The 13,097-nt window shown below is 38.1% G+C and overlaps 2 long non-coding RNA genes across 2 annotated transcripts in view; both read left to right on the top strand.

Moving 5' to 3' along the window:
• LOC149895128 (uncharacterized) overlaps nucleotides 1–13,097 on the top strand; it is a 290,513-nt gene that overhangs the window by 269,559 nt on the left and 7,857 nt on the right. The window lies entirely within an intron of this gene.
• Nucleotides 2,846–3,794, top strand: LOC149895129 (uncharacterized). Its single transcript, XR_016458526.1, has 2 exons — nucleotides 2,846–2,945; nucleotides 3,571–3,794. It is a non-coding gene; the product is annotated as an uncharacterized LOC149895129 (long non-coding RNA).

The following is a 13,097-nucleotide window of genomic DNA, read 5'->3' as shown; positions in this document are numbered from 1 at the left end:
TTTTTTGATGATCTTGAGAACCGGGTCTGAATAGTATGAAACCCGGTTCTCCCGGTTCCCACCAAAATATTAAAATATTAAGTATTATTTATATTTTGCTGCATTATTTTAACAAATTTATTTTATCTGGCGACGTCAGACTCACGTGCATTGCGAATTTTCGTGCCACGCCTCAAGCGTAGCTCTGATTGGTTGTGTTTAACCTTAGATGCTATAAGTTTCCTACGGGTGTATTACCAAAAAAAAAAATTAGGCTTCGAAAATGACAAAAATTAGGCTACTGAAATATTTTTATTAGATTTGTCGTGAATTTGAAAAGCTGTTGATTTTACTGTTTCATATAATGATCCAGTCATGTTTTTATTTTTGGTATCAAGCTGAAATTTATATCGAATACTCAAGTCAAGGCATAAGGTGATTGGGTATGCTGATGACCTCGCATTGTTAGGTGAAACCCGCGATGAAGTGAGCGAAGTCGCAAGTATCTTGAAGGAAGAAGCGGAAATGGTTGGACTAAAAATCAATGCCAACAAAACGGAATATCTCCACATGAAACGGTAAAGAGATACACGAGCTCAACGCCAAGACGGCTGGAGATACGACGTACAAAAGAGTTGCTAGTTTTAGATATCTGGGTTGCACTATAACTGACTCACATTCCAGGAAGGAAGAAATTAATATCCGTATCTAAAATACCCTGAAATGTGGTGCCTTGCATAAGGTGCTCGCGTGCAGACTTCTGAGCAAAAACACCAAATCGCGTATATACAAAACGGTCATAAGACCAATACTTATACGTATGGGTGTGAAGCCTGGACACTGACCCAGAATGAAGAACGCAAGCTTTTAGTCACCGAAAGAAGGCTTCTTCGCAAGATCTTTGGTCCCACCAGACGAGAGGATGGAAGCTGGAGAGTCCGAACAAATGCCGAACTAGAAAAACTAATGGCCGAGCCAAATATATTTAGAGAAATAAAAGCACAACGGCTCCGTTGGCTCGGGAGAATGAATGGGTGAGGAACGAGTACTGAAGAGGGCATACTTGGGGCGACCCCTAGGCCGACCGCCGGTTGGACGACCTAACAATCGCTGGCGCGATCGATTAGAGGTGGACCTGCGCGTGCTAGCCAATAATAATTGGCAAGAGACCGCTCAGGACCGGGGAAGATGGAGAGTTCTCGTCTCAGAGGCCAAGACCCACTTTGGGGTTTCAGCGCCAGAGGAGTAAGTAAGTAAGTCTTCGGTCCCTTGATGCTGTGAAAAAGTCAAACTCACAAGCCAACGCATCAAAAGATACAGCCGTAAATGCTGCAAAATTTTCGCAAATTTCGACATTCGCAAGGGACTCAAAACCTACAGGGTACTTCTCATGAACACAGAGCCTGTAAATTTGGTAAAAGTAACGTCTTATAACACAGATAAAGGAAAAATTGCTAGAAACATAAATTTTAAAGTTACAACATTATAAAAAATAGGTTTGTTCGGAGCCCTCGGAGCGCGAGTCCGACTCGCACTTGGCCGGTTTTTTGCTTTACAGTTTGCAGTTAATAAATGAGGTTTAAGTTTATATGTGATATTATGATAACAAGTTACAAGGTACTTTTATAAGACTGATAAATAAAGAGAAGTATTGAAATTTTGTTTCTTTATTAATTTAATAAAATAAGATACAAACCGCGTAAAATAAAAGGCCCATCAGGTACTTTTACAGTTTCTTTTGTTTAATTTCGTATTTTTTTCCGAGGTATTATAAAAGAACCGGGTAACCCGGTTCTACCCGGTTCTGAGCTCGATTTGGAACCGGGTTTCAAAAACTTGGAACCGGACTCGGTTCTGCATGCCCTAGCCCTAGTTGTTCGTTGTTCGATGTTCGATGTTCGATGTTCGATGTTCGGTGTTCGGTGTTCGGTGTTCGGTGTTCGGTGTTCGGTGTTCGGTGTTCGGTGTTCGGTGTTCGGTGTTCGGTGTTCGATGTTCGATGTTCGATGTTCGATGTTCGATGTTCGATGTTCGATGTTCGATGTTCGATGTTCGATGTTCGTTGTTCGTTGTTCGTTGTTCGTTGTTCGTTGTTCGTTGTTCGTTGTTCGTTGTTCGTTGTTCGTTGTTCGTTGATCGTTGTTCGTTGTTCGTTGTTCGTTGTTCGTTGTTCGTTGTTCGTTGTTCGTTGTTCGTTGTTCGTTGTTCGTTGTTCGTTGTTCGTTGTTCGTTGTTCGTTGTTCGTTGTTCGTTGTTCGTTGTTCGTTGTTCGTTGTTCGTTGTTCGTTGTTCGTTGTTCGTTGTTCGTTGTTCGTTGTTCGTTGTTCGTTGTTCGTTGTTCGTTGTTCGTTGTTCGTTGTTCGTTGTTCGTTGTTCGTTGTTCGTTGTTCGTTGTTCGTGTTCGATGTTCGATGTTCGATGTTCGATGTTCGATGTTCGATGTTCGATGTTCGATGTTCGATGTTCGATGTTCGATGTTCGATGTTCGATGTTCGATGTTCGTTGTTCGTTGTTCGTTGTTCGTTGTTCGTTGTTCGTTGTTCGTTGTTCGTTGTTCGTTGTTCGTTGTTCGTTGTTCGTTGTTCGTTGTTCGTTGTTCGTTGTTCGTTGTTCGTTGTTCGTTGTTCGTTGTTCGTTGTTCGTTGTTCGTTGTTCGTTGTTCGTTGTTCGTTGTTCGTTGTTCGTTGTTCGTTGTTCGTTGTTCGTTGTTCGTTGTTCGTTGTTCGTTGTTCGTGTTCGATGTTCGATGTTCGATGTTCGATGTTCGATGTTCGATGTTCGATGTTCGATGTTCGATGTTCGATGTTCGATGTTCGATGTTCGATGTTCGATGTTCGATGTTCGATGTTCGATGGAATAACGTAGTATGACTTGTAATGGCTGCGCGACTTATTGGATTGCGATTTAGATTGTTTGTTATCCGAAACTATGTTGCAATGAATTTTGGATGATGAATTTTTATTTTGGTAAGTAGAAAATTTATTTGAAATGCTAGGTTTACTGTGATTTACGGATAGTGTAGTTAATAAATCGGCTTTTTCTTTAATGAATTCTAATAAATCGTTTAGTTTAATAATTTTGTCCTTATGTAATTTATAAAATGTGTTTTTAAATTGTTCCCACTCGCGTTCAGTGGTAGGATCTAACTTTGAAACTACGATATAAATAATCAAAGTGTCCCAGTATTCCGTGGGTTCTCCTAAGATTTTAAGAATACGTAAATTTTTTAAAACTGTATCAATTAAATTGTGTAATTGAATAGCCGATTCTCTTGAGACGTTTTGAAGTGAAAATATTGCCTTAATGTGACTTTGCACTATCAATCGCGTGTTATTAAAACGGTGTAATAAAAGCTCCCATGCAACCAGATAATTTTCGGATGAAAATTCAACGTTTTCTATAACGATTTTGGCATCGCCTTTTAAACTCGCCTTTAAATAATGGAATTTTTGAACCGGTGGTATTGTTTTCGAATTATGAATTAAGGATGAAAACGTATCGCGAAATTCTACCCAGTGTTCATGTGAACCGTCAAAGCTAGGTACAGAAATAGTCGGTAATTTTACTGAATCGTTATTAAAATTGTTACAGGTCGTATGGTCGTGCGCTAAGGAACAGTCAATGGATTTATTAACAGATCTATCCTCGGAATTATCTGGGTTTACCATGCAGTCCAGCATCGCCAGGACAACATAATATTCCCTCTCAAACTTTACGCGTGATTCTATGAGTTTATCCGTTTCTGACTCCGGGACAAGATCTTCGATTTTACTTTGTACTTGGTTGAAATCGTTCATTAAACTTTGTGCACCTGGTATACGTAATTTTAGTTCTGCCCTTTGATGTGTATCAAGATCCACGTTTTCAAAAGACGAAACATATTTCTTAAAATTCGTTAATCTACATTTGATTAACCCCCTTTTTTTCCTCAAATCCTTAAGCTCCTTTTGCTCAGAAAGAGACATAATGACTGAAGTAAAAAGCTACAAGTACTTACGTGCCACGTGAAGCAGATTCTTCGGTTGCGTAAAGGCACGTGAGGAGGCAAGCAACACCGAAAGCTCTGGAATATACAAAGCACAGTATCACTCAGATGAAGCTTTACAGGGTTGGATAAATTAGCTGGCCGTCTTACCAAACTGCACTGTAATTTTGCGACTTCTTCGCCGATTGCGTCTCCAAAATCCAGGATGTGATCCGGTGTCGAAGGTCCAGAAAATGTTGACGACGAAAGAAGAAAACAATAAATTTGCGCGTATTAATTTATTTTTCAAAATTACAGAATGCGTTTGGTAGAATTAATTTTAGTGAGGGAGTGTCCTGCTCAGCGGTTGCGTGGCGAGTCGAAGTAGTAGAGGACAGTGGGGTCAATCCGCGGCCAATCGCACGGCGCCGCGACGTGACGCGGCGATGACGCAGTCGCAACGCTCCGTTCTGCACGATTTTGTTGCGGCAACAGTTACGAATTATTCGTTTTAAACTTTTTACGATGTTATTTTTGTGCTGTTGTCACATTTGTTTGTCAATGATCATAACAACAAAATAAAACTGCTGTTAACATTTGAGCAAGCTGCACAGGCTAGCACAATGATAGATTTGGGAGGTATAGTTCAGTAGAGTTCTAGTTGAGTAGAGTTGTAGCATACTGATAGTTGTGTTGTCTCGTACGTTGTGAAGTAAATGTGTGTTGCGTGAAATAATATTGTGATGGTAATGTAGTTCATCGAAGGATTGATAAAATTTGGTAGAAAATGGAAAATGGTAGGTTAGATAAATTAATAGATCAACAACAGTTTTATTCATTATAGAATGCCTGTGGCCAGTGTTACGTGGCATAAGCTGGTAAGTACGGTAGGCGGTACAAAAGAAATATCAGAGAAACGATCAGTGCGCTCGCAAGTTCGTCACTGTTCATACCGCGCTCTATACAAACAAATAGTATAGTGGTCACAAATATAGTTTGATATGTTGCAATGTGTTTATTGTAACCAAATAAATAACGTGTGTGTATTATATGTGTCTATGCGAGCTGTGTGTGTGTGCGCACCTTGCCGCGCGGCAGCTTGAGGTGCACGAGCTGTGTGTGAGTGCGGAGGGCGGTGCGCTGGGAGAAGGCCCTGCCGCAGTCGGTGCAAGCGAACGGCTTCTCGCCGGTGTGCGTGCGCGCGTGGTTGATCAGCGTGCTGCGTGCCTGTGGAGGAAATTAACTATATGTGATGTGATATAGATTAGCAGAGATATTTTATAGATAGATCATTTATAGATATTTTATAGAGATATATTAGTAGAGATATTTTTGTTTATTCGCAAGTAAAGAGCATCTGTATTTAATATTGTCTATAAAAACATTATTATGTATAGGCAGTTAAAACATTATTTTAAACGTAATCGCAAAAATAAAAACGTAGGCTTCCGTCACCATTCGAAGCGAATACATACGCATATAATATGCATAAAGTTTAATATTTACATTTATAGCATTCAAATCATTCAAGTGCTTTACAAGGAAATTTTTAAGGAATTGTAATCTTTGATCAGGTCATTTAATTTCCATTGAAGTGAAAATGGAAACTGAAATGGCTTAGCTTTTGTACCTATGCAGAAAACTTAACGAAACCCTAATCTATATCAGTACAAAAATTGACCGAAATTGCGTAGACATTGTTAGATAAATTCATTCTAACAATGCAGCAACAAATGCTATTCTATTCGAGGCCGATATTAATTATCGATCGCCAGCTTCAATATTTTTGGATAGTTACAATATGGAAATTGTTATTTTAATATTAAAATAGGTGATTAAATTACTCGATTTTATTCTGAATTCGATTGATTAAAAATGAAGTAATATACGAACTTTTATTAGGTAAGAAACAGGTAGACACTACACACTAATAATTATTGCGAGTACAAATAATAATGCTAAAAACTAAACAATTTTTCTTGCGTAAAATACAAAATACAGCTTATTATTTCTATCAAATGTATATGATGAGCTTAGTACTTTTACAATAAGACTCTATTCGGCTAGGTTTTGTTCGTACATTTAATGTTTGAAAATATCTCTACTAATATATCTCTATAAAATATCTATAAATGATCTATCTATAAAATATCTCTGCTAATCTATATCACATCACATATAGTTAATTTCCTCCACAGGCACGCAGCACGCTGATCAACCACGCGCGCACGCACACCGGCGAGAAGCCGTTCGCTTGCACCGACTGCGGCAGGGCCTTCTCCCAGCGCACCGCCCTCCGCACTCACACACAGCTCGTGCACCTCAAGCTGCCGCGCGGCAAGGTGCGCACACACACACAGCTCGCATAGACACATATAATACACACACGTTATTTATTTGGTTACAATAAACACATTGCAACATATCAAACTATATTTGTGACCACTATACTATTTGTTTGTATAGAGCGCGGTATGAACAGTGACGAACTTGCGAGCGCACTGATCGTTTCTCTGATATTTCTTTTGTACCGCCTACCGTACTTACCAGCTTATGCCACGTAACACTGGCCACAGGCATTCTATAATCTATAATGAATAAAACTGTTGTTGATCTATTAATTTATCTAACCTACCATTTTCCATTTTCTACCAAATTTTATCAATTTTTCTACTATTTTCTACCAAATCCGACGTATTTTCTACTAAATTCTACCATTTTACTAATAATTTCTACCAATTCTTTACTAAATCCGAAGTTTTTCTACCAAAACCTCCCATTTCCTATCCTTCCTATCCTTCCCATCATATTATATTTCTACCAAATCCTAACAAATTTTCTACCACATCCTACCGTACTTAAAAAGTTATTCCAGACGCAGCTTTTTTTTTCAAATAGATGAATTCTTAAAACTCTATGTGTACACTCTCCTAACAAGCAACCCGCCCAACTTTTCCGCCCGCTCATGAACTATCGTTTAAGATTATGTTTTCATAGACAAAATGCTCACATTAGCGAAGCGCTATTTGCCGGCTGCGCGAAGCGAGAGAAGGAAACATGAATTTTAAGGAAAAAATTAGCAAAATCGTTGAATTATTTTTTACGTGATCACGTGATTGTGGGACACACACTCGGTAAAATGGACACAGAGCAATGCGCGCGCTAATACATAATCTAAGCTTTAAACACATCAATATTTTGTTTGCTCTTCAATCACAAGTTAATGTAGAGCCATTTTAATAGGCAACATTTGACAGTTCAACAAAATTCAACAACGTAACCTAGTAACGGCGACATAGAATAATATGTTATTTCGTTTTGTTAGAATTGCACATTTGCAGAACTTTTTTCAATTACGATTACATATTTATAATAATAATGACCGATACAAGTAATTATTTAAAGATTTGATTTGACTGATAAACCATTCTAAACATAATAAACAATTTCTGATTTAAAGAACTGACGTCGCTACAATTTTGTGTCAATAAACCTTTTCTCTTTTTAAATACCAGAGACTTTACTCTAAAAATCGAAATCTGACATCTAGAATCGAATGCATTGATTACTTGTGAATAAAAATTATCATAAATCTATACAAATATTATAAAGAGGAAAGGTTTGATTTTTTGTTTGTTTGTTTGTTTGTATGAATTGAATAGGCTCCAAAACTACTTGGCAGATTTGAAAAATTCTTTCACTGTTGGAAAGCTACATCATTTCTGAGTGACATAGGCTATATTTCATTTTCAAAAAAAATAGGCATCCTTACTAAAATTACGATAACGTAATCCAAGGTGTGAAAAAAATATCAAAAAACTACCTTACATCGCGTGCGCTGCGAAAACTATTGATGATAGAACAAAATGATATACTACATTTTTTTAGAACACACCATTATCTACAAAAAATCAGCGGCAGCATATCTCTAACTATTACAGTCATGTCACAATAAGCGTTTTTTTATTAAAAAAAAGAAATTAAAATACCACCGCTACAAAAAGCTCTTTATTTGTACCTTGGTATTAACCCTTATCAAAATAAACGATGTATTATTTAAGACTGCTTCAATATCTTTATATTAATTTTTGAATTATTCGATTCTGACAATCCATTCAAAAGATATCACGAGTTAAAAAAAAATTAAAAAATAAACTGTATTCGGCTAGCTATGCGTTGTAGGCGTCACTCGGGCAGGGGTACGGGAGGGGGGTTAAGATCACGAAATAAACTTGCCGCGCGGCTTACTCGCGCGGTCGGCTCCCTACGTGATGGACGTGTGCGGAATTTACGCTTGATAATAATTCGTTTAGTAAGTAACTAAACCGATTTAAAAAGTTCTTTTCAGAACTAAACCCATTTATATAAAACTAGCTTCCGCCCGCGACTCCGTCCGCGCGGATGTCGGTCTTCGCGTGGATGATGGCCTTATCACTCTTAAGTGATAAGGCCGCCTTCTGTGCTGTTTTTCTCTTAGAATAAGTTTTGTTTGTATTTTATGTATTTTGGCAGCACAATAAAGAGTATAAAATAAATGATTTATTTCTCCATTTTGAGTAACTCTGACAATGACATCTTATAAATATCTATTGGACCCAAATACGGCTAGGCCTATAATAATACGGAACGTGTGTTCGCGGTTCTACACTCTACAGAACAACGTCTATGGATAAAACTGAAGAATTAAGATTAATTTTTTTTCTACGTATTTTTCCAGGATAAAAAGTATCCTATTTTACGCCCAGGATAATAAGGTATAATTATACCAAGTTTCATCGAAATCGAACCGTCAGTTTTCCCGTGATGCCTTAAACCTAAAACAAATGTGACAACAGCACAAAAATAACATCTTAAAAAGTTTAAAACGAATAATTCGTAACTGAACCGCAGAAAACACTCAAAAAGTGGTGAAAGCTTATTCTCAACTGAATATTTACCAACTTGAATTTAAAGTAATCATGTGATAACATAATATCTGCCTACAAAAAAAAACTAGAGAAACACTTCAAAACTTTTTTTTTTTATCGGCAAATTTACATGTGGCTAAATTTCTTAACGGTATATTTACTTTTGAAAACTCAACTTAAAACAATTAATAAGTGTAGGCTTAAACTCATCTGTGAATCTAATATCGAACGGCAAAAGGGCTGAGCTAAATTTTAGTTTCAACGTAATAAGAATGAACTGCTCAACAACTACTGTACAACTACCTAATTGATGTATTCAGTTGATGTCAAACTGCAGCTAGTCACAAAAACTATTATCAAGAAATTACATTAAATGCACACAATGTAAATCGATTAGGTACTATCGAATACTCCACGTTTAGGACTTATTTGAAGCTAAAAAAAACAAAAAAAAATGTGTGCGTGTACTACGCGTACGTGTACACACGTAAGAAATGAAACTTCTTTATGACCTTATTTTTCAAAAAATAATTTACTATATGCAACTTTACAGAAATATGTCGAATCACGCGTGATAGGGATAAGAAAAAAAATGGTGCGTAACGGAAAAATGTCACGCGTAACGAAAAAAATGTTACACTAATTTTTTTTTTCAACCCCGATAAAGAAGTTTCACTTCAAAAACCTTCAGAAAACCTGGATGGGTTTTTCTTTTCTCTATTCAATTAAACAGACATTGTCTGACGATAGTATGTAAACTGTAAAGGCGCTATTAACCTTAAGATTATTTTCATTTTCTTTTTTTTTTTAACCGTCTTAATATCTTAACATTTAACGTACCCTAACGTTGATGGGATAGTTAAGAGTTCTTAATTTTAAAGCAATCTAATGTACTAAAACCAAATGTAGATCCAATTATAAGATTTATCTTACGCCAGATGTTTATTTGAACACACGCTAATTATCTGTGACATTGTATTATGAACTGCCTAAATAAGGACCTAATAAATTCTCTGTAAAAATTCAAAACTAAATGCCTCGATTTACCTTTTATTTGATAAAACTAAATCTGCAACATTTCATAAAATTTCATATCGTAAAACTGTATACTGTGAATTGTTCACAACTTTATTTTAAGAAATTACCTCAAATATCACCTTAAATAAAACCTACGAAAAGTTTTTTTTAAACCTCTAATGCACTAGTTAAGGCATTACTTTTCGTTTTTAATCGAATAGCAATAAGGCTGTCTTTGTGTAGCAATTAATTGCTATTTGTCAAGGGTTATAGCCTAAATAAAAACTAACGCAGGTAGTTTAAGAAATTAATGCGGGTAGTCAAGAAACTAACGCGGGTAGTTAAGAAACTAATTTGAAAGTAATTCGCATACTGTTTTTGTTCTGATACACGGACAAGTGAATGTTTATTGTTTACGTTCGATTGAAGGATCTGGATGCAGTGTACCAATTAATGTGCTTTCTTTGTTAGTGTTAGCTCACAAAATAACAAACATTAAAGCAATTCGTTACTTAATTTATCTTGATGGCAGTGCTTACGCCACAAAGTATTTTTTAAAAATTACGTGAATTACCTACTAAAGTGAACCCGTCCCTGAATAAGTGAAATAGGTACTGTTAATTTATCACTGCGTAACTAAGATGGGCTGAATGTAATGGAATAAGTTTTAACTAACTACAAAACCGTAAAGCAATATCGCACGACCTAATAATAACAACACTGCGTAAATAAGTTGAGTTAAATGTAATGCAATACGATTTAACTATACACTGGTCTTGTAGGCTACAACTTTTAACAAAATCTAATCGTTACATTCGGTACAACCTGTAAATCAGCACTGTTTTTGTGCAACATTTTGCCGCGGCTGTGACCATTTTCCTCAATTAATTTAAAATAAATTTTGTAACTAATGTTTTTGGCAATAAATTTCTTTTTCTTTTGAATAAGTTACTTGAAGTTACTACATTTTGAAAACCTACTTTCTTTATCTTACTGTACACTCAAAGTGGAATGTTATCTACTGACCGGTTTTGTATGAGATTGAAGGATAGTTGCACGACACGTCGCTCTGGTTCCGGTGATCTCAGGCCCGAAGTGTTGATGGTAGTGATGGTAGCGCGACGCCCGGCCTGGTATTGCGGTGCCTGGCATGGATGTGCAACGCCTGGCGTGGTGTCGCGGAGCCCAGCTTGGTGCCGCGGCGCTCAGTATGGATGCGTAATGCACCACATGGCGCCACGTATGACGCTCGACGCTCGACGCATGATGCTCGACGCTCGACGCATGATGCTCGAAGCCGGACGCTCGACGCGATGGCACGGTGCATGACATGATGACACGGCGCTGCTCGCGATGATACGGCTTCTTACGCGGTGATTCGAGCGGCAGTGGCATCCGCGCAGCGCGAGGCGAAGTTGCCACCCTGCCCGCACATAACGAGCTCTCCCTTTGTCACCGGCTGCTCAGTGACACGTATGCTCGTAGATCTGTAGGATGCTTCTTCCCGTTGAAACTGGATCGAAGTGCCACGTGGTTGCGGCGCTTTGACTTTCAATCAGGTTATCGTATATCGTATCGAGGTTATCGCCACGTGTTTTCTCATTTGCTCGATTTGATCCCAATTCTGATGTCGGAGCAAGGTGTAGAATGTGAATCTATTTTCAAGCTGTGGGCGTTGCGTTGGGTAATCGAGCAAAGAAACACCTCAAACTCAATCATTTCTTTATTTACCACCGATTCGGAAAGCAGTATCTACAGAGAAGAACCGGCAAGAAACTCCATAGTTGCTCTTTTTAATTATGTCAGTTTTAATACAATCACTTAATAACCGTTACGTTACACATTTAAATTAAACACTAGCAAAGAAAAGGTTAACAGTTCCTAGTAGTGGAAGGTCCGAACTCTTCGATGTTCGAATGTAAAGTGCCGTCCCGAGGGCGAGCCTTCACGGGCTCGACCCGGTACAAACATGAAGTAAGCCACCAACTTCACTGTGCTGCCACCTCCCGGAACTCGTGCTTAGAGTCGTTTTACATCCGCGCTATTGACCGTCTCCGACTGTTACAAATCTTAAAATCATACATAGTACATTATTTTCCATAGACAAGGTTTTCTGTTATTTATAATCTACCGCCTGACAACTTAACCTCCCCTCCAGTCGGTTAGTTGTCAGTCGATCGCTCACATTTTTTGAAGAAACGATCAGCTAGCAATTGATCCTGAACAGCCGACCAGTGCGGTCAACAAGTCAGTGCCTTAGCCGTGCCTCATGCTTGTTTTAGGGTTATTTAAATCTATTATTTAAGATTGTGAAAGATTGCGAATATTATAGTAAAAAGTGAATGTAACAAGGAGGAATATTAAAATATCAGTTGTGAAGAAGGCGTTTCATTCCACAACCCAACAGCTTCAGAAGTGGCATAACGATAACAAGATTGGTGATGGGCCGTGATTGGTCAAGGACTCCTTCACGCAGCCGAGACGGCAGTCGTGAGGGCAATGAACAGCGAAGCCGGCGTAGTAGAGAGCGCCGCAGTGAAAAGCGCTCAGACCGCCGCAGTCAGCGCCCAAGCCCGAACCGAAGTGCCAGTCACCGGAGCCGCCCTAACACTGAGCACCACCAAAGGAGTCCCGGTGAGCGACGTTCTAGGCGTAGTATTGAACGTCGCAGCCAACGATCAGGTGAACATCGAAGTCGTAGCCGCAGTCAGCTACGAAATCGCCACGATAGCAGAATTATGAATATTGATCGGGACCGTAGAAGTAGGAAACGTAGTAAGGACTGTTCTATTACAAGACCCCAAAAAGGTGATAAAAGCGATGTAACTAGTACTTTAATAGATTCATTTGTTGATGCGATTAAATCGATGAAATCTAGTTCTAGTGATAAATTTTCGTCTATTCACAATGTAATACCTGATTTTGATCCAATGGCAAAAGAACAGACTGTTAATGCGTGGTTATCGAAGGTTGAGGAATGTAAATTAATTTACGAATGGTCAGAAAAACAAGTCGTGCACTACGCTCTGCCTAAACTCTCGGGAATAGCTAAAACGTGGTACCAAAGTCTCCCCACTTTGCTGTATTCTTGGGAGGAATGGAAAGTTAAATTAATTGAAACTTTTCCATCTACCCAGAATTATGGTGAATTATTAACTGAAATGTTGAATAAAAAACTACGGTTTAGTGAATCTCCCGAATTATATTATTACACTAAAATTAACTTACTA

The sequence above is a fragment of the Colias eurytheme genome, chromosome 32 (genome assembly GCF_061535395.1).
Source record: "Colias eurytheme isolate Ceu_HAF_F1 chromosome 32, ilColEury1 Martin Lab GWU primary, whole genome shotgun sequence".
Classification (NCBI taxonomy): Eukaryota; Metazoa; Arthropoda; class Insecta; order Lepidoptera; family Pieridae; genus Colias; species Colias eurytheme.
The sequence above is the reverse complement of the archived record's forward strand: the minus strand, read 5'-3'. Positions and strand labels throughout refer to the sequence as shown.